Source organism: Pelobates fuscus, chromosome 2 (assembly GCF_036172605.1).
Source record: "Pelobates fuscus isolate aPelFus1 chromosome 2, aPelFus1.pri, whole genome shotgun sequence".
NCBI lineage: Eukaryota > Metazoa > Chordata > Amphibia > Anura > Pelobatidae > Pelobates > Pelobates fuscus.
This window is the reverse complement of record NC_086318.1, coordinates 355,392,999-355,409,915: the sequence shown is the minus strand read 5'-3', so window position 1 is coordinate 355,409,915 and position 16,917 is coordinate 355,392,999. Positions and strand designations below refer to the sequence as shown.

Sequence of the window (16,917 nt, the reverse complement as noted above, 5' to 3'; positions counted from 1 at the left end):
TTGGAGACCTATATTACGTCTTCCAACAGAACGTAACGTTTGATTGAATTTCTGGGAAAAAAAGATTTTCTGGATCAAGGCAGTGAATTGCCGCTTGAGACAATCAGACCAAACCTTAGGAATAGCTGGGTGGTCGCTAGCACTTACTAATGAACACCATGGAATTTTGAAAAAGCCACCACAAATGTTCTTTCAGCCCTGTTGAGTGTGGATGAAGAGAAGACAGGTGCTAGGCAAGGGTCATTCCTATCGATGGAGTCATGAAATGTGTGACTTTGGGGACGAACGTAGACCAGCGGATTGTGTACTCTGCCTAATGGCTGCTGTAGTAGAATCTTGGCAAAACTGTTTCCAAAGAGAGAAAAAAAATTGTACAAGGTTTGCTGCAAGATATGGTTGCCCTCACTCTCTGTTATAGGTTTGGAACCATTCCAAGATGCCATATAAGAAGACCGAGGAATTTGTTGGGGTTTAAGCTTCCCTGTAGGAGGAAGCGGGCCTAATTAGAATATTGCCTCCCACAATCCTTTGCAATGGCTTATGGTCATGAACTTTTTCTCACCGCTGTCTTAAAGTGTCCTTACGTGGTAGCTCTTAAAAGCTGGCCCACTTGAACAGTTAACTTTGCGCAGTGGCAGTATCGTAGCCCATGAGGTCAATCCGAGGCGTGATTATTGCTAATTGAAAACTTTACCCAATACCCCGCCATGATGACTTGAAATACAGTCAGCATTGGCAATTTTTGACAGGCTCTAAGGAGACTGAAAGATTGGTTTAAAAAAAGTTTATGGCGCCCCATGTCTAGGGCGTGTCTTACGTGACTCCCGTTTCTTCCTGAGCTCTGTTGCACCATTCCTTCCGCTGGCTTCCTTGCATTTCCCTTTTACCTTTCTCTCCCACTGAATCCACTTGTTTCCGGCAGCACACTATTCTCACTACATGCTACGAATTCCCATCCTTCGGCTCATTGGCCTAGCATTTGCCTTTATGCAAATTGCTCCTTCGCACCCTGAATCCAGCTCAATTATTCACACCTAACCACCTGAAGGCACTAAAATTACTGGTAGCTAAGGAAAACAACGATCAGCCACGAGGTTTGGTAATCTTTTGTAGCCTTCTATCATTTGGATTATTTATTTGCTCTTCTTTTTTTTTTTTTTAAACTTGCTTTATTATTTCACCACAGCCTAAAGGAAAGGCTTCCCAGCGGGCGTGCCTTTGAATGTACCCGTCATGTCATACTTACCTGGCAGGGGAGCAATAGCCATGATCCCTAAGGTGGCTCTCCCGGTGTGAGGCTGGTTCATTGCACTCCGTACCAGTTGACCTCTGCGATTTCCTCAAATGTGGGAAACTCGACTGCATAATTTATGGTAGTGGGGGACTGCGTTCGCGCTTTCCCCTGTGTTTGCTTGTTTGACAAAAATAGAGAACTTCACCAATTCTGATGAAGGATAATTTCAGCCACGGCACCCGTCTTCTTTGGCTCTTACTTTCCGCATCAAGCAGGCAGCGACAATCATTTCCTAGGCTTGATCATTTTTATTATCTATGTTTTCTGGAGACCAGTTTTAAGCCAGAATTTCACTTTTTATTTTAACTTTTCAGCTTTTTTTTCATCATTTTTTTATCCTGACTTCTTTTGATTTATTGTATGCTTCAATGCAATGGAAGAAATAAAGAATTGGAGACCTATATTACGTCTTCCAACAGAACGTAACGTTTGATTGAATTTCTGGGAAAAAAAGATTTTCTGGATCAAGGCAGTGAATTGCCGCTTGAGACAATCAGACCAAACCTTAGGAATAGCTGGGTGGTCGCTAGCACTTACAAATGAACACCATGGAATTTTGAAAAAGCCACCACAAATGTTCTTTCAGCCCTGTTGAGTGTGGATGAAGAGAAGACAGGTGCTAGGCAAGGGTCATTCCTATCGATGGAGTCATGAAATGTGTGACTTTGGGGACGAACGTAGACCAGCGGATTGTGTACTCTGCCTAATGGCTGCTGTAGTAGAATCTTGGCAAAACTGTTTCCAAAGAGAGAAAAAAAATTGTACAAGGTTTGCTGCAAGATATGGTTGCCCTCACTCTCTGTTATAGGTTTGGAACCATTCCAAGATGCCATATAGGAAGACCGAGGAATTTGTTGGGGTTTAAGCTTCCCTGTAGGAGGAAGCGGGCCTAATTAGAATATTGCCTCCCATAATCCTTTGCAATGGCTTATGGTCATGAACTTTTTCTCACCGCTGTCTTAAAGTGTCCTTACGTGGTAGCTCTTAAAAGCTGGCCCACTTGAACAGCTAGCTTTGCGCAGTGGCAGTATCGTAGCCCATGAGGTCAATCCGAGGCGTGATTATTGCTAATTGAAAACTTTACCCAATACCCTGCCATGATGACTTGAAATACAGTCAGCATTGGCAATTTTTGACAGGCTCTAAGGAGACTGAAAGATTGGTTTAATAAAAGTTTATGGCGCCCCATGTCTAGGGCGTGTCTTACGTGACTCCCGTTTCTTCCTGAGCTCTGTTGCACCATTCCTTCCGCTGGCTTCTTAGCATTTCCCTTTTACCTTTCTCTCCCACTGAATTCACTTGTTTCCGGCAGCACACTATTCTCACTACATGCTACGAATTCCCATCCTTCGGCTCATTGGCCTAGCATTTGCCTTTATGCAAATTGCTCCTTCGCACCCTGAATCCAGCTCAATTATTCACACCTAACCACCTGAAGGCACTAAAATTACTGGTAGCTAAGGAAAACAACGATCAGCCACGAGGTTTGGTAATCTTTTGTAGCCTTCTATCATTTGGATTATTTATTTGCTTTTTTTTTTTTTTAACTTACTTTATTATTTCACCACAGTCTAAAGGAAAGGCTTCCCAGCGGGCGTGCCTTTGAATGTACCCGTCATGTCATACTTACCTGGCAGGGGAGCAATAGCCATGATCCCTAAGGTGGCTCTCCCAGAGTGAGGCTGGTTCATTGCACTCCGTACCAGTTGACCTCTGCGATTTCCTCAAATGTGGGAAACTCGACTGCATAATTTATGGTAGTGGGGGACTGCGTTCGCGCTTTCCCGTGTGTTTGCTTGTTTGACAAAAATAGAGAACTTCACCAATTCTGATGAAGGATAATTTCAGCCACGGCACCCGTCTTCTTTGGCTCTTACTTTCCACATCAAGCAGGCAGCGACAATCATTTCCTAGGCTTGATCATTTTTATTATCTGTTTTCTGGAGACCAGTTTTAAGCCAGAATTTCACTTTTTATTTTAACTTTTCAGCTTTTTTTTCATCATTTTTTTATCCTGACTTCTTTTGATTTATTGTATGCTTCAATGCAATGGAAGAAATAAAGAATTGGAGACCTATATTACGTCTTCCAACAGAACGTAACGTTTGATTGAATTTCTGGGAAAAAAAGATTTTCTGGATCAAGGCAGTGAATTGCCGCTTGAGACAATCAGACCAAACCTTAGGAATAGCTGGGTGGTCGCTAGCACTTACTAATGAACACCATGGAATTTTGAAAAAGCCACCACAAATGTTCTTTCAGCCCTGTTGAGTGTGGATGAAGAGAAGACAGGTGCTAGGCAAGGGTCATTCCTATCGATGGAGTCATGAAATGTGTGACTTTGGGGACGAACGTAGACCAGCGGATTGTGTACTCTGCCTAATGGCTGCTGTAGTAGAATCTTGGCAAAACTGTTTCCAAAGAGAGAAAAAAATTGTACAAGGTTTGCTGCAAGATATGGTTGCCCTCACTCTCTGTTATAGGTTTGGAACCATTCCAAGATGCCATATAAGAAGACCGAGGAATTTGTTGGGGTTTAAGCTTCCCTGTAGGAGGAAGCGGGCCTAATTAGAATATTGCCTCCCACAATCCTTTGCAATGGCTTATGGTCATGAACTTTTTCTCACCGCTGTCTTAAAGTGTCCTTACGTGGTAGCTCTTAAAAGCTGGCCCACTTGAGCAGTTAACTTTGCGCAGTGGCAGTATCGTAGCCCATGAGGTCAATCCGAGGCGTGATTATTGCTAATTGAAAACTTTACCCAATACCCCGCCATGATGACTTGAAATACAGTCAGCATTGGCAATTTTTGACAGGCTCTAAGGAGACTGAAAGATTGGTTTAAAAAAAGTTTATGGCGCCCCATGTCTAGGGCGTGTCTTACGTGACTCCCGTTTCTTCCTGAGCTCTGTTGCACCATTCCTTCCGCTGGCTTCCTTGCATTTCCCTTTTACCTTTCTCTCCCACTGAATCCACTTGTTTCCGGCAGCACACTATTCTCACTACATGCTACGAATTCCCATCCTTCGGCTCATTGGCCTAGCATTTGCCTTTATGCAAATTGCTCCTTCGCACCCTGAATCCAGCTCAATTATTCACACCTAACCACCTGAAGGCACTAAAATTACTGGTAGCTAAGGAAAACAACGATCAGCCACGAGGTTTGGTAATCTTTTGTAGCCTTCTATCATTTGGATTATTTATTTGCTCTTCTTTTTTTTTTTTTTAACTTGCTTTATTATTTCACCACAGCCTAAAGGAAAGGCTTCCCAGCGGGCGTGCCTTTGAATGTACCCGTCATGTCATACTTACCTGGCAGGGGAGCAATAGCCATGATCCCTAAGGTGGCTCTCCCAGAGTGAGGCTGGTTCATTGCACTCCGTACCAGTTGACCTCTGTGATTTCCTCAAATGTGGGAAACTCGACTGCATAATTTATGGTAGTGGGGGACTGCGTTCGCGCTTTCCCCTGTGTTTGCTTGTTTGACAAAAATAGAGAACTTCACCAATTCTGATGAAGGATAATTTCAGCCACGGCACCCGTCTTCTTTGGCTCTTACTTTCCACATCAAGCAGGCAGCGACAATCATTTCCTAGGCTTGATCATTTTTATTATCTATGTTTTCTGGAGACCAGTTTTAAGCCAGAATTTCACTTTTTATTTTAACTTTTCAGCTTTTTTTTCATCATTTTTTTATCCTGACTTCTTTTGATTTATTGTATGCTTCAATGCAATGGAAGAAATAAAGAATTGGAGACCTATATTACGTCTTCCAACAGAACGTAACGTTTGATTGAATTTCTGGGAAAAAAAGATTTTCTGGATCAAGGCAGTGAATTGCCGCTTGAGACAATCAGACCAAACCTTAGGAATAGCTGGGTGGTCGCTAGCACTTACTAATGAACACCATGGAATTTTGAAAAAGCCACCACAAATGTTCTTTCAGCCCTGTTGAGTGTGGATGAAGAGAAGACAGGTGCTAGGCAAGGGTCATTCCTATCGATGGAGTCATGAAATGTGTGACTTTGGGGACGAACGTAGACCAGCGGATTGTGTACTCTGCCTAATGGCTGCTGTAGTAGAATCTTGGCAAAACTGTTTCCAAAGAGAGAAAAAAAATTGTACAAGGTTTGCTGCAAGATATGGTTGCCCTCACTCTCTGTTATAGGTTTGGAACCATTCCAAGATGCCATATAAGAAGACCGAGGAATTTGTTGGGGTTTAAGCTTCCCTGTAGGAGGAAGCGGGCCTAATTAGAATATTGCCTCCCACAATCCTTTGCAATGGCTTATGGTCATGAACTTTTTCTCACCGCTGTCTTAAAGTGTCCTTACGTGGTAGCTCTTAAAAGCTGGCCCACTTGAACAGCTAGCTTTGCGCAGTGGCAGTATCGTAGCCCATGAGGTTAATCCGAGGCGTGATTATTGCTAATTGAAAACTTTACCCAATACCCCGCCATGATGACTTGAAATACAGTCAGCATTGGCAATTTTTGACAGGCTCTAAGGAGACTGAAAGATTGGTTTAATAAAAGTTTAAGGCGCCCCATGTCTAGGGCGTGTCTTACGTGACTCCCGTTTCTTCCTGAGCTCTGTTGCACCATTCCTTTCGCTGGCTTCTTAGCATTTCCCTTTTACCTTTCTCTCCCACTGAATTCACTTGTTTCCGGCAGCACACTATTCTCACTACATGCTACGAATTCCCATCCTTCGGCTCATTGGCCTAGCATTTGCCTTTATGCAAATTGCTCCTTCGCACCCTGAATCCAGCTCAATTATTCACACCTAACCACCTGAAGGCACTAAAATTACTGGTAGCTAAGGAAAACAACGATCAGCCACGAGGTTTGGTAATCTTTTGTAGCCTTCTATCATTTGGATTATTTATTTGCTTTTTTTTTTTTTTAACTTGCTTTATTATTTCACCACAGCCTAAAGGAAAGGCTTCCCAGCGGGCGTGCCTTTGAATGTACCCGTCATGTCATACTTACCTGGTAGGGGAGCAATAGCCATGATCCCTAAGGTGGCTCTCCCAGAGTGAGGCTGGTTCATTGCACTCCGTACCAGTTGAACTCTGCGATTTCCTCAAATGTGGGAAACTCGACTGCATAATTTATGGTAGTGGGGGACTGCGTTCGCGCTTTCCCCTGTGTTTGCTTGTTTGACAAAAATAGAGAACTTCACCAATTCTGATGAAGGATAATTTCAGCCACGGCACCCGTCTTCTTTGGCTCTTACTTTCCACATCAAGCAGGCAGCGACAATCATTTCCTAGGCTTGATCATTTTTATTATCTATGTTTTCTGGAGACCAGTTTTAAGCCAGAATTTCACTTTTTATTTTAACTTTTCAGCTTTTTTTTCATCATTTTTTTATCCTGACTTCTTTTGATTTATTGTATGCTTCAATGCAATGGAAGAAATAAAGAATTGGAGACCTATATTACGTCTTCCAACAGAACGTAACGTTTGATTGAATTTCTGGGAAAAAGATTTTCTGGATCAAGGCAGTGAATTGCCGCTTGAGACAATCAGACCAAACCTTAGGAATAGCTGGGTGGTCGCTAGCACTTACTAATGAACACCATGGAATTTTGAAAAAGCCACCACAAATGTTCTTTCAGCCCTGTTGAGTGTGGATGAAGAGAAGACAGGTGCTAGGCAAGGGTCATTCCTATCGATGGAGTCATGAAATGTGTGACTTTGGGGACGAACGTAGACCAGCGGATTGTGTACTCTGCCTAATGGCTGCTGTAGTAGAATCTTGGCAAAACTGTTTCCAAAGAGAGAAAAAAAATTGTACAAGGTTTGCTGCAAGATATGGTTGCCCTCACTCTCTGTTATAGGTTTGGAACCATTCCAAGATGCCATATAAGAAGACCGAGGAATTTGTTGGGGTTTAAGCTTCCCTGTAGGAGGAAGCGGGCCTAATTAGAATATTGCCTCCCACAATCCTTTGCAATGGCTTATGGTCATGAACTTTTTCTCACCGCTGTCTTAAAGTGTCCTTACGTGGTAGCTCTTAAAAGCTGGCCCACTTGAACAGCCAGCTTTGCGCAGTGGCAGTATCGTAGCCCATGAGGTCAATCCGAGGCGTGAATATTGCTAATTGAAAACTTTACCCAATACCCCGCCATGATGACTTGAAATACAGTCAGCATTGGCAATTTTTGACAGGCTCTAAGGAGACTGAAAGATTGGTTTAATAAAAGTTTAAGGCGCCCCATGTCTAGGGCGTGTCTTACGTGACTCCCGTTTCTTCCTGAGCTCTGTTGCACCATTCCTTCCGCTGGCTTCTTAGCATTTCCCTTTTACCTTTCTCTCCCACTGAATTCACTTGTTTCCGGCAGCACACTATTCTCACTACATGCTACGAATTCCCATCCTTCGGCTCATTGGCCTAGCATTTGCCTTTATGCAAATTGCTCCTTCGCACCCTGAATCCAGCTCAATTATTCACACCTAACCACCTGAAGGCACTAAAATTACTGGTAGCTAAGGAAAACAACGATCAGCCACGAGGTTTGGTAATCTTTTGTAGCCTTCTATCATTTGGATTATTTATTTGCTTTTTTTTTTTTTTAACTTGCTTTATTATTTCACCACAGCCTAAAGGAAAGGCTTCCCAGCGGGCGTGCCTTTGAATGTACCCGTCATGTCATACTTACTTGGCAGGGGAGCAATAGCCATGATCCCTAAGGTGGCTCTCCCAGTGTGAGGCTGGTTCATTGCACTCCGTACCAGTTGACCTCTGCGATTTCCTCAAATGTGGGAAACTTGACTGCATAATTTATGGTAGTGGGGGACTGCGTTCGCGCTTTCCCCTGTGTTTGCTTGTTTGACAAAAATAGAGAACTTCACCAATTCTGACGAAGGATAATTTCAGCCACGGCACCCGTCTTCTTTGGCTCTTACTTTCCGCATCAAGCAGGCAGCGACAATCATTTCCTAGGCTTGATCATTTTTATTATCTATGTTTTCTGGAGACCAGTTTTAAGCCAGAATTTCACTTTTTATTTTAACTTTTCAGCTTTTTTTTCATCATTTTTTTATCCTGACTTCTTTTGATTTATTGTATGCTTCAATGCAATGGAAGAAATAAAGAATTGGAGACCTATATTACGTCTTCCAACAGAACGTAACGTTTGATTGAATTTCTGGGAAAAAAAAATTTTCTGGATCAAGGCAGTGAATTGCCGCTTGAGACAATCAGACCAAACCTTAGGAATAGCTGGGTGGTCGCTAGCACTTACTAATGAACACCATGGAATTTTGAAAAAGCCACCACAAATGTTCTTTCAGCCCTGTTGAGTGTGGATGAAGAGAAGACAGGTGCTAGGCAAGGGTCATTCCTATCGATGGAGTCATGAAATGTGTGACTTTGGGGACGAACGTAGACCAGCGGATTGTGTACTCTGCCTAATGGCTGCTGTAGTAGAATCTTGGCAAAACCGTTTCCAAAGAGAGAAAAAAAATTGTACAAGGTTTGCTGCAAGATATGGGTGCCCTCACTCTCTGTTATAGGTTTGGAACCATTCCAAGATGCCATATAAGAAGACCGAGGAATTTGTTGGGGTTTAAGCTTCCCTGTAGGAGGAAGCGGGCCTAATTAGAATATTGCCTCCCACAATCCTTTGCAATGGCTTATGGTCATGAACTTTTTCTCACCGCTGTCTTAAAGTGTCCTTACGTGGTAGCTCTTAAAAGCTGGCCCACTTGAACAGTTATCTTTGCGCAGTGGCAGTATCGTAGCCCATGAGGTCAATCCGAGGCGTGATTATTGCTAATTGAAAACTTTACCCAATACCCCGCCATGATGACTTGAAATACAGTCAGCATTGGCAATTTTTGACAGGCTCTAAGGGGACTGAAAGATTGGTTTAAAAAAAGTTTATGGCGCCCCATGTCTAGGGCGTGTCTTACGTGACTCCCGTTTCTTCCTGAGCTCTGTTGCACCATTCCTTCCGCTGGCTTCCTTGCATTTCCCTTTTACCTTTCTCTCCCACTGAATCCACTTGTTTCCGGCAGCACACTATTCTCACTACATGCTACGAATTCCCATCCTTCGGCTCATTGGCCTAGCATTTGCCTTTATGCAAATTGCTCCTTCGCACCCTGAATCCAGCTCAATTATTCACACCTAACCACCTGAAGGCACTAAAATTACTGGTAGCTAAGGAAAACAACGATCAGCCACGAGGTTTGGTAATCTTTTGTAGCCTTCTATCATTTGGATTATTTATTTGCTCTTCTTTTTTTTTTTTTTTAACTTGCTTTATTATTTCACCACAGCCTAAAGGAAAGGCTTCCCAGCGGGCGTGCCTTTGAATGTACCCGTCATGTCATACTTACCTGGCAGGGGAGCAATAGCCATGATCCCTAAGGTGGCTCTCCCAGAGTGAGGCTGGTTCATTGCACTCCGTACCAGTTGACTTCTGTGATTTCCTCAAATGTGGGAAACTCGACTGCATAATTTATGGTAGTGGGGGACTGCGTTCGCGCTTTCCCCTGTGTTTGCTTGTTTGACAAAAATAAAGAACTTCACCAATTCTGATGAAGGATAATTTCAGCCACGGCACCCGTCTTCTTTGGCTCTTACTTTCCACATCAAGCAGGCAGCGACAATCATTTCCTAGGCTTGATCATTTTTATTATCTGTTTTCTGGAGACCAGTTTTAAGCCAGAATTTCACTTTTTATTTTAACTTTTCAGCTTTTTTTTCATCATTTTTTTATCCTGACTTCTTTTGATTTATTGTATGCTTCAATGCAATGGAAGAAATAAAGAATTGGAGACCTATATTACGTCTTCCAACAGAACGTAACGTTTGATTGAATTTCTGGGAAAAAAAGATTTTCTGGATCAAGGCAGTGAATTGCCGCTTGAGACAATCAGACCAAACCTTAGGAATAGCTGGGTGGTCGCTAGCACTTACTAATGAACACCATGGAATTTTGAAAAAGCCACCACAAATGTTCTTTCAGCCCTCTTGAGTGTGGATGAAGAGAAGACAGGTGCTAGGCAAGGGTCATTCCTATCGATGGAGTCATGAAATGTGTGACTTTGGGGACGAACGTAGACCAGCGGATTGTGTACTCTGCCTAATGGCTGCTGTAGTAGAATCTTGGCAAAACTGTTTCCAAAGAGAGAAAAAAAATTGTACAAGGTTTGCTGCAAGATATGGTTGCCCTCACTCTCTGTTATAGGTTTGGAACCATTCCAAGATGCCATATAAGAAGACCGAGGAATTTGTTGGGGTTTAAGCTGCCCTGTAGGAGGAAGCGGGCCTAATTAGAATATTGCCTCCCACAATCCTTTGCAATGGCTTATGGTCATGAACTTTTTCTCACCGCTGTCTTAAAGTGTCCTTACGTGGTAGCTCTTAAAAGCTGGCCCACTTGAACAGCTAGCTTTGCGCAGTGGCAGTATCGTAGCCCATGAGGTCAATCCGAGGCGTGATTATTGCTAATTGAAAACTTTACCCAATACCCCGCCATGATGACTTGAAATACAGTCAGCATTGGCAATTTTTGACAGGCTCTAAGGAGACTGAAAGATTGGTTTAATAAAAGTTTAAGGCGCCCCATGTCTAGGGCGTGTCTTACGTGACTCCCGTTTCTTCCTGAGCTCTGTTGCACCATTCCTTTCGCTGGCTTCTTAGCATTTCCCTTTTACCTTTCTCTCCCACTGAATTCACTTGTTTCCGGCAGCACACTATTCTCACTACATGCTACGAATTCCCATCCTTCGGCTCATTGGCCTAGCATTTGCCTTTATGCAAATTGCTCCTTCGCACCCTGAATCCAGCTCAATTATTCACACCTAACCACCTGAAGGCACTAAAATTACTGGTAGCTAAGGAAAACAACGATCAGCCACGAGGTTTGGTAATCTTTTGTAGCCTTCTATCATTTGGATTATTTATTTGCTTTTTTTTTTTTTTAACTTGCTTTATTATTTCACCACAGCCTAAAGGAAAGGCTTCCCAGCAGGCGTGCCTTTGAATGTACCCGTCATGTCATACTTACCTGGTAGGGGAGCAATAGCCATGATCCCTAAGGTGGCTCTCCCAGAGTGAGGCTGGTTCATTGCACTCCGTACCAGTTGAACTCTGCGATTTCCTCAAATGTGGGAAACTCGACTGCATAATTTATGGTAGTGGGGGACTGCGTTCGCGCTTTCCCCTGTGTTTGCTTGTTTGACAAAAATAGAGAACTTCACCAATTCTGATGAAGGATAATTTCAGCCACGGCACCCGTCTTCTTTGGCTCTTACTTTCCACATCAAGCAGGCAGCGACAATCATTTCCTAGGCTTGATCATTTTTATTATCTATGTTTTCTGGAGACCAGTTTTAAGCCAGAATTTCACTTTTTATTTTAACTTTTCAGCTTTTTTTTCATCATTTTTTTATCCTGACTTCTTTTGATTTATTGTATGCTTCAATGCAATGGAAGAAATAAAGAATTGGAGACCTATATTACGTCTTCCAACAGAACGTAACGTTTGATTGAATTTCTGGGAAAAAGATTTTCTGGATCAAGGCAGTGAATTGCCGCTTGAGACAATCAGACCAAACCTTAGGAATAGCTGGGTGGTCGCTAGCACTTACTAATGAACACCATGGAATTTTGAAAAAGCCACCACAAATGTTCTTTCAGCCCTGTTGAGTGTGGATGAAGAGAAGACAGGTGCTAGGCAAGGGTCATTCCTATCGATGGAGTCATGAAATGTGTGACTTTGGGGACGAACGTAGACCAGCGGATTGTGTACTCTGCCTAATGGCTGCTGTAGTAGAATCTTGGCAAAACTGTTTCCAAAGAGAGAAAAAAAATTGTACAAGGTTTGCTGCAAGATATGGTTGCCCTCACTCTCTGTTATAGGTTTGGAACCATTCCAAGAAGCCATATAAGAAGACCGAGGAATTTGTTGGGGTTTAAGCTTCCCTGTAGGAGGAAGCGGGCCTAATTAGAATATTGCCTCCCACAATCCTTTGCAATGGCTTATGGTCATGAACTTTTTCTCACCGCTGTCTTAAAGTGTCCTTACGTGGTAGCTCTTAAAAGCTGGCCCACTTGAACAGCTAGCTTTGCGCAGTGGCAGTATCGTAGCCCATGAGGTCAATCCGAGGCGTGAATATTGCTAATTGAAAACTTTACCCAATACCCCGCCATGATGACTTGAAATACAGTCAGCATTGGCAATTTTTGACAGGCTCTAAGGAGACTGAAAGATTGGTTTAATAAAAGTTTAAGGCGCCCCATGTCTAGGGCGTGTCTTACGTGACTCCCGTTTCTTCCTGAGCTCTGTTGCACCATTCCTTCCGCTGGCTTCTTAGCATTTCCCTTTTACCTTTCTCTCCCACTGAATTCACTTGTTTCCGGCAGCACACTATTCTCACTACATGCTACGAATTCCCATCCTTCGGCTCATTGGCCTAGCATTTGCCTTTATGCAAATTGCTCCTTCGCACCCTGAATCCAGCTCAATTATTCACACCTAACCACCTGAAGGCACTAAAATTACTGGTAGCTAAGGAAAACAACGATCAGCCACGAGGTTTGGTAATCTTTTGTAGCCTTCTATCATTTGGATTATTTATTTGCTTTTTTTTTTTTTTAACTTGCTTTATTATTTCACCACAGCCTAAAGGAAAGGCTTCCCAGCGGGCGTGCCTTTGAATGTACCCGTCATGTCATACTTACCTGGCAGGGGAGCAATAGCCATGATCCCTAAGGTGGCTCTCCCAGTGTGAGGATGGTTCATTGCACTCCGTACCAGTTGACCTCTGCGATTTCCTCAAATGTGGGAAACTCGACTGCATAATTTATGGTAGTGGGGGACTGCGTTCGCGCTTTCCCCTGTGTTTGCTTGTTTGACAAAAATAGAGAACTTCACCAATTCTGATGAAGGATAATTTCAGCCACGGCACCCGTCTTCTTTGGCTCTTACTTTCCACATCAAGCAGGCAGCGACAATCATTTCCTAGGCTTGATCATTTTTATTATCTGTTTTCTGGAGACCAGTTTTAAGCCAGAATTTCACTTTTTATTTTAACTTTTCAGCTTTTTTTTCATCATTTTTTTATCCTGACTTCTTTTGATTTATTGTATGCTTCAATGCAATGGAAGAAATAAAGAATTGGAGACCTATATTACGTCTTCCAACAGAACGTAACGTTTGATTGAATTTCTGGGAAAAAAAGATTTTCTGGATCAAGGCAGTGAATTGCCGCTTGAGACAATCAGACCAAACCTTAGGAATAGCTGGGTGGTCGCTAGCACTTACTAATGAACACCATGGAATTTTGAAAAAGCCACCACAAATGTTCTTTCAGCCCTGTTGAGTGTGGATGAAGAGAAGACAGGTGCTAGGCAAGGGTCATTCCTATCGATGGAGTCATGAAATGTGTGACTTTGGGGACGAACGTAGACCAGCGGATTGTGTACTCTGCCTAATGGCTGCTGTAGTAGAATCTTGGCAAAACTGTTTCCAAAGAGAGAAAAAAAATTGTACAAGGTTTGCTGCAAGATATGGTTGCCCTCACTCTCTGTTATAGGTTTGGAACCATTCCAAGATGCCATATAAGAAGACCGAGGAATTTGTTGGGGTTTAAGCTGCCCTGTAGGAGGAAGCGGGCCTAATTAGAATATTGCCTCCCATAATCCTTTGCAATGGCTTATGGTCATGAACTTTTTCTCACCGCTGTCTTAAAGTGTCCTTACGTGGTAGCTCTTAAAAGCTGGCCCACTTGAACAGCTAGCTTTGCGCAGTGGCAGTATCGTAGCCCATGAGGTCAATCGAGGCGTGATTATTGCTAATTGAAAACTTTACCCAATACCCCGCCATGATGACTTGAAATACAGTCAGCATTGGCAATTTTTGACAGGCTCTAAGGAGACTGAAAGATTGGTTTAATAAAAGTTTAAGGCGCCCCATGTCTAGGGCGTGTCTTACGTGACTCCCGTTTCTTCCTGAGCTCTGTTGCACCATTCCTTTCGCTGGCTTCTTAGCATTTCCCTTTTACCTTTCTCTCCCACTGAATTCACTTGTTTCCGGCAGCACACTATTCTCACTACATGCTACGAATTCCCATCCTTCGGCTCATTGGCCTAGCATTTGCCTTTATGCAAATTGCTCCTTCGCACCCTGAATCCAGCTCAATTATTCACACCTAACCACCTGAAGGCACTAAAATTACTGGTAGCTAAGGAAAACAACGATCAGCCACGAGGTTTGGTAATCTTTTGTAGCCTTCTATCATTTGGATTATTTATTTGCTTTTTTTTTTTTTTAACTTGCTTTATTATTTCACCACAGCCTAAAGGAAAGGCTTCCCAGCAGGCGTGCCTTTGAATGTACCCGTCATGTCATACTTACCTGGTAGGGGAGCAATAGCCATGATCCCTAAGGTGGCTCTCCCAGAGTGAGGCTGGTTCATTGCACTCCGTACCAGTTGAACTCTGCGATTTCCTCAAATGTGGGAAACTCGACTGCATAATTTATGGTAGTGGGGGACTGCGTTCGCGCTTTCCCCTGTGTTTGCTTGTTTGACAAAAATAGAGAACTTCACCAATTCTGATGAAGGATAATTTCAGCCACGGCACCCGTCTTCTTTGGCTCTTACTTTCCACATCAAGCAGGCAGCGACAATCATTTCCTAGGCTTGATCATTTTTATTATCTATGTTTTCTGGAGACCAGTTTTAAGCCAGAATTTCACTTTTTATTTTAACTTTTCAGCTTTTTTTTCATCATTTTTTTATCCTGACTTCTTTTGATTTATTGTATGCTTCAATGCAATGGAAGAAATAAAGAATTGGAGACCTATATTACGTCTTCCAACAGAACGTAACGTTTGATTGAATTTCTGGGAAAAAGATTTTCTGGATCAAGGCAGTGAATTGCCGCTTGAGACAATCAGACCAAACCTTAGGAATAGCTGGGTGGTCGCTAGCACTTACTAATGAACACCATGGAATTTTGAAAAAGCCACCACAAATGTTCTTTCAGCCCTGTTGAGTGTGGATGAAGAGAAGACAGGTGCTAGGCAAGGGTCATTCCTATCGATGGAGTCATGAAATGTGTGACTTTGGGGACGAACGTAGACCAGCGGATTGTGTACTCTGCCTAATGGCTGCTGTAGTAGAATCTTGGCAAAACTGTTTCCAAAGAGAGAAAAAAAATTGTACAAGGTTTGCTGCAAGATATGGTTGCCCTCACTCTCTGTTATAGGTTTGGAACCATTCCAAGATGCCATATAAGAAGACCGAGGAATTTGTTGGGGTTTAAGCTTCCCTGTAGGAGGAAGCGGGCCTAATTAGAATATTGCCTCCCACAATCCTTTGCAATGGCTTATGGTCATGAACTTTTTCTCACCGCTGTCTTAAAGTGTCCTTACGTGGTAGCTCTTAAAAGCTGGCCCACTTGAACAGCTAGCTTTGCGCAGTGGCAGTATCGTAGCCCATGAGGTCAATCTGAGGCGTGAATATTGCTAATTGAAAACTTTACCCAATACCCCGCCATGATGACTTGAAATACAGTCAGCATTGGCAATTTTTGACAGGCTCTAAGGAGACTGAAAGATTGGTTTAATAAAAGTTTAAGGCGCCCCATGTCTAGGGCGTGTCTTACGTGACTCCCGTTTCTTCCTGAGCTCTGTTGCACCATTCCTTCCGCTGGCTTCTTAGCATTTCCCTTTTACCTTTCTCTCCCACTGAATTCACTTGTTTCCGGCAGCACACTATTCTCACTACATGCTACGAATTCCCATCCTTCGGCTCATTGGCCTAGCATTTGCCTTTATGCAAATTGCTCCTTCGCACCCTGAATCCAGCTCAATTATTCACACCTAACCACCTGAAGGCACTAAAATTACTGGTAGCTAAGGAAAACAACGATCAGCCACGAGGTTTGGTAATCTTTTGTAGCCTTCTATCATTTGGATTATTTATTTGCTTTTTTTTTTTTTTAACTTGCTTTATTATTTCACCACAGCCTAAAGGAAAGGCTTCCCAGCGGGCGTGCCTTTGAATGTACCCATCATGTCATACTTACCTGGCAAGGGAGCAATAGCCATGATCCCTAAGGTGGCTCTCCCAGTGTGAGGCTGGTTCATTGCACTCCGTACCAGTTGACCTCTGCGATTTCCTCAAATGTGGGAAACTCGACTGCATAATTTATGGTAGTGGGGGACTGCGTTCGCGCTTTCCCCTGTGTTTGCTTGTTTGACAAAAATAGAGAACTTCACCAATTCTGATGAAGGATAATTTCAGCCACGGCACCCGTCTTCTTTGGCTCTTACTTTCCGCATCAAGCAGGCAGCGACAATCATTTCCTAGGCTTGATCATTTTTATTATCTATGTTTTCTGGAGACCAGTTTTAAGCCAGAATTGCACTTTTTATTTTAACTTTTCAGCTTTTTTTTCATCATTTTTTTATCCTGACTTCTTTTGATTTATTGTATGCTTCAATGCAATGGAAGAAATAAAGAATTGGAGACCTATATTACGTCTTCCAACAGAACGTAACGTTTGATTGAATTTCTGGGAAAAAAAGATTTTCTGGATCAAGGCAGTGAATTGCCGCTTGAGACAATCAGACCAAACCTTAGGAATAGCTGGGTGGT

The 16,917-nt window shown here is 42.9% G+C and overlaps 20 non-coding genes across 20 annotated transcripts; all 20 read left to right on the top strand.

Moving 5' to 3' along the window:
* The first annotated feature begins 620 nt into the window (after positions 1-620).
* Positions 621-761, top strand: LOC134592981 (U4 spliceosomal RNA). Its single transcript, XR_010089529.1, has one exon. It is a non-coding gene; the product is annotated as a U4 spliceosomal RNA (small nuclear RNA).
* Positions 762-1,238: 477 nt separating this feature from the next.
* LOC134590994 (U1 spliceosomal RNA) lies at positions 1,239-1,405 on the top strand. Its single transcript, XR_010087838.1, has one exon. It is a non-coding gene; the product is annotated as a U1 spliceosomal RNA (small nuclear RNA).
* An 899-nt stretch (positions 1,406-2,304) lies between these two features.
* LOC134593323 (U4 spliceosomal RNA) lies at positions 2,305-2,445 on the top strand. Its single transcript, XR_010089821.1, has one exon. It is a non-coding gene; the product is annotated as a U4 spliceosomal RNA (small nuclear RNA).
* A 471-nt stretch (positions 2,446-2,916) lies between these two features.
* LOC134590780 (U1 spliceosomal RNA) lies at positions 2,917-3,083 on the top strand. The gene has a single exon (XR_010087654.1). It is a non-coding gene; the product is annotated as a U1 spliceosomal RNA (small nuclear RNA).
* Positions 3,084-3,979: 896 nt separating this feature from the next.
* On the top strand, positions 3,980-4,120 carry LOC134592980 (U4 spliceosomal RNA). Its single transcript, XR_010089528.1, has one exon. It is a non-coding gene; the product is annotated as a U4 spliceosomal RNA (small nuclear RNA).
* A 476-nt stretch (positions 4,121-4,596) lies between these two features.
* Positions 4,597-4,763, top strand: LOC134590522 (U1 spliceosomal RNA). The gene has a single exon (XR_010087432.1). It is a non-coding gene; the product is annotated as a U1 spliceosomal RNA (small nuclear RNA).
* Positions 4,764-5,662: 899 nt separating this feature from the next.
* Positions 5,663-5,803, top strand: LOC134591920 (U4 spliceosomal RNA). Its single transcript, XR_010088619.1, has one exon. It is a non-coding gene; the product is annotated as a U4 spliceosomal RNA (small nuclear RNA).
* Positions 5,804-6,274: 471 nt separating this feature from the next.
* LOC134591050 (U1 spliceosomal RNA) lies at positions 6,275-6,441 on the top strand. Its single transcript, XR_010087885.1, has one exon. It is a non-coding gene; the product is annotated as a U1 spliceosomal RNA (small nuclear RNA).
* Positions 6,442-7,338: 897 nt separating this feature from the next.
* Positions 7,339-7,479, top strand: LOC134593633 (U4 spliceosomal RNA). Its single transcript, XR_010090087.1, has one exon. It is a non-coding gene; the product is annotated as a U4 spliceosomal RNA (small nuclear RNA).
* A 471-nt stretch (positions 7,480-7,950) lies between these two features.
* Positions 7,951-8,117, top strand: LOC134591350 (U1 spliceosomal RNA). The gene has a single exon (XR_010088142.1). It is a non-coding gene; the product is annotated as a U1 spliceosomal RNA (small nuclear RNA).
* Positions 8,118-9,016: 899 nt separating this feature from the next.
* Positions 9,017-9,157, top strand: LOC134593087 (U4 spliceosomal RNA). Its single transcript, XR_010089621.1, has one exon. It is a non-coding gene; the product is annotated as a U4 spliceosomal RNA (small nuclear RNA).
* Positions 9,158-9,634: 477 nt separating this feature from the next.
* Positions 9,635-9,801, top strand: LOC134591017 (U1 spliceosomal RNA). The gene has a single exon (XR_010087857.1). It is a non-coding gene; the product is annotated as a U1 spliceosomal RNA (small nuclear RNA).
* Positions 9,802-10,698: 897 nt separating this feature from the next.
* Positions 10,699-10,839, top strand: LOC134592563 (U4 spliceosomal RNA). Its single transcript, XR_010089173.1, has one exon. It is a non-coding gene; the product is annotated as a U4 spliceosomal RNA (small nuclear RNA).
* Positions 10,840-11,310: 471 nt separating this feature from the next.
* On the top strand, positions 11,311-11,477 carry LOC134591049 (U1 spliceosomal RNA). The gene has a single exon (XR_010087884.1). It is a non-coding gene; the product is annotated as a U1 spliceosomal RNA (small nuclear RNA).
* An 897-nt stretch (positions 11,478-12,374) lies between these two features.
* On the top strand, positions 12,375-12,515 carry LOC134593631 (U4 spliceosomal RNA). Its single transcript, XR_010090086.1, has one exon. It is a non-coding gene; the product is annotated as a U4 spliceosomal RNA (small nuclear RNA).
* A 471-nt stretch (positions 12,516-12,986) lies between these two features.
* Positions 12,987-13,153, top strand: LOC134591179 (U1 spliceosomal RNA). The gene has a single exon (XR_010087994.1). It is a non-coding gene; the product is annotated as a U1 spliceosomal RNA (small nuclear RNA).
* An 897-nt stretch (positions 13,154-14,050) lies between these two features.
* LOC134593764 (U4 spliceosomal RNA) lies at positions 14,051-14,190 on the top strand. The gene has a single exon (XR_010090199.1). It is a non-coding gene; the product is annotated as a U4 spliceosomal RNA (small nuclear RNA).
* Positions 14,191-14,661: 471 nt separating this feature from the next.
* LOC134591048 (U1 spliceosomal RNA) lies at positions 14,662-14,828 on the top strand. Its single transcript, XR_010087883.1, has one exon. It is a non-coding gene; the product is annotated as a U1 spliceosomal RNA (small nuclear RNA).
* An 897-nt stretch (positions 14,829-15,725) lies between these two features.
* LOC134593826 (U4 spliceosomal RNA) lies at positions 15,726-15,866 on the top strand. Its single transcript, XR_010090251.1, has one exon. It is a non-coding gene; the product is annotated as a U4 spliceosomal RNA (small nuclear RNA).
* A 471-nt stretch (positions 15,867-16,337) lies between these two features.
* On the top strand, positions 16,338-16,504 carry LOC134591347 (U1 spliceosomal RNA). The gene has a single exon (XR_010088139.1). It is a non-coding gene; the product is annotated as a U1 spliceosomal RNA (small nuclear RNA).
* Positions 16,505-16,917: the final 413 nt, after the last annotated feature.